General features: G+C 24.5%; 1 pseudogene; it reads right to left on the bottom strand.

The window, feature by feature from the left end:
* The window catches only part of LOC107643992, a 5,396-nt pseudogene that overhangs the window by 1,776 nt on the left and 1,182 nt on the right, over window positions 1–2,438 (bottom strand).

Raw genomic sequence — 2,438 nt, forward strand, 5'->3', positions numbered from 1 at the left:
TCTCTTATTAGAAAAAAAAGTATTCTTAGTGGCATATTTTGACCACAACAGATAAGTATTATTGTCATCATTTCTTTTATTTTACTAAATCAACCCTTTTGTATTAGGATTCTTGTTATTACACTATTAAAAATTAAAATTTAGTATCGGTGAAATGTTGGTTAAAAATAATAAATTTTATTGGTTATATAGTATTATAAATTATTGGTCAACAATAAATTTAATTGTTTTTTTGTTATGAATATATGCAGCTAATATAATAAAATTCCGTTTACATGCATGCGTGTATATGCGTCTGTCATACTATGTACGAACATATAGTGAAGCATATATAGATAGAGTCATAGAAATATTTCTTACCACCATGGTGTTCGAATGTTTTTAGCTCCGGTCTTGATTTCATAAAAGCCTGTTGGAATTTCCTTTGTTTTGTAGAACCTGAAAGACTTAAGTGGGCATTCATCTGCAACTTCTCTTGCCGCTGTCACTTCAATCTGCATTCCAATATTATTTATCAACTTACAACTCAGGAAGAGAAAAAAAAAAACACACATATATAATACATATAAATCAAGCATGTTTATATGTTAGTTTAGACGATGAAGTGGGTGGCTGAAATCTTCTCTTTAACTACTGAAAACTTCTGCAAAAAGAGTATCTTTAAAAAATAATTTAATTATTAATTTTTTAAAATCATTTTAATAAAAATATAATTTAATCAATAAAAATAATAATTTATTAAAAGGGTATTTTGGTAAGCAAAATTTAATGATAAAAAATAAAATTTTTACTAATGGATATTTTTTCAAAAAATAATTTATTTTTTCTTAAAAAATAAATAAAGTTAATATTAGTTAACACAAAAAATTTAAAATGGATTAAAGAGGAGATTTTTTAAAAGTTAAAAGGGAGGAAAATATACATTTCTAAAATAGAAGGGAGGAGAGTGTCATTTTAGCATCTTGCAGGAGAGGGGAGTGGAATTTTCTCTATATATTAATAACAGTTCATGAAACAAATTTGACACATATTAAGGATGTTGAACTCCTAAATGAGTTAATAACATATATTTCAGATGCAGTATATTCAAAATATATCCAATTTATTAAATAGATTTTGGGTACACTAGCTCTCAAAATTAATGCATTTAAATTCTTTATATATCTCAGATATAAGTTTAATTTGGATAAATAGTTTAATTAAGCTTTTTTTTATAAAAAAAAGCTAAAACATTAACAGTAATTTATAAATAAATTATTTTGTTTTTAGTTTTTTAGTTTTAAAAGTATTTATTTTAAAACAAAAGTGATAAAAAAATTATTATGAAATAGGATAAATATTAACTAAACTTATAATAAAAAATCCGATTGGTAGGTGGGGTGGGTGTTGATTTTTAATGGGGATTACATGTGGATGCATTTAACACTGCTGTTGGCATTAATTTTGATATGCATATATTTCATCAATTTTGCATTTTGTGTCTTTGTCTTATCCATTTAAATGTAATTAAACATATGATATGATAGACATTAATGTTATCTTTTGGAAAATATGGAAAGCTACTAGGAAGTTGGAGTATAAGTTATTGGCTCCTGAAGTTATTTCATCAAAATAGAAGCCAAGAGTGATGAAACAGAAAAACAAATGTGAATTCTGCACTCTGGTGTAAATAATTGAAAAATGATTTGTTAAGATTAAGGTACTTTGATTAAAAAAAATTAATTTTTTTATTAAATATACAATAAATACATTGAAAAAAATGTTTAAATTCTTAAATATAAACCTTCTAAACTGAGACTCTAATCCATATTCTTAATTAGCAAATTTTATTAAAAAGTGAAAGTGTTAATTTTTCTTTTAATAATTACACAATAAATATATTGAAAATTCAAAGTTCAAACAGATTTGTAAGAATTTTTGTAATTAATAATTTTGTCCTCAAAATATATGTTAGCAAAACTCATGTTTTTAATCTAAACTTTTTCTTCACATATAATAATTTTAACTAATGTATTTAGCACAGTTATTAGCAAGATGCTTGAATAATCATATGAATTATCAATTATCATTTTTTTTTCTTGGTATTTGTTGTACCTGGTTGGTGTCCTCAAGATGATCGATCCAATCATGTATCATAAACTGAATCCAAGAAGCTGCAATCACATTGAATTGTTTGCCAGTGTCTTTATACGTTTTACGCGCCAGAAGTTTTGTTGCTACCACACTTGGATCCGGCTTCAGTAACTACTTGCAAATAACTCATCATTATTGAATGAAACATTTGAAGTTAATTAATTATGAACTTATGATTATCAATACTATAAATAAGTAGAAATTTACTTTTCATTCTTTTCTATTTTCAGCTTCCAATATATTTTGAATTAGACTTTGTTCGATAAAATTTTTTAAGAAGATACTTATACTTTTTAAAAGTACAA

Source organism: Arachis ipaensis, chromosome B05, assembly GCF_000816755.2.
Source record: "Arachis ipaensis cultivar K30076 chromosome B05, Araip1.1, whole genome shotgun sequence".
Classification (NCBI taxonomy): domain Eukaryota; kingdom Viridiplantae; phylum Streptophyta; class Magnoliopsida; order Fabales; family Fabaceae; genus Arachis; species Arachis ipaensis.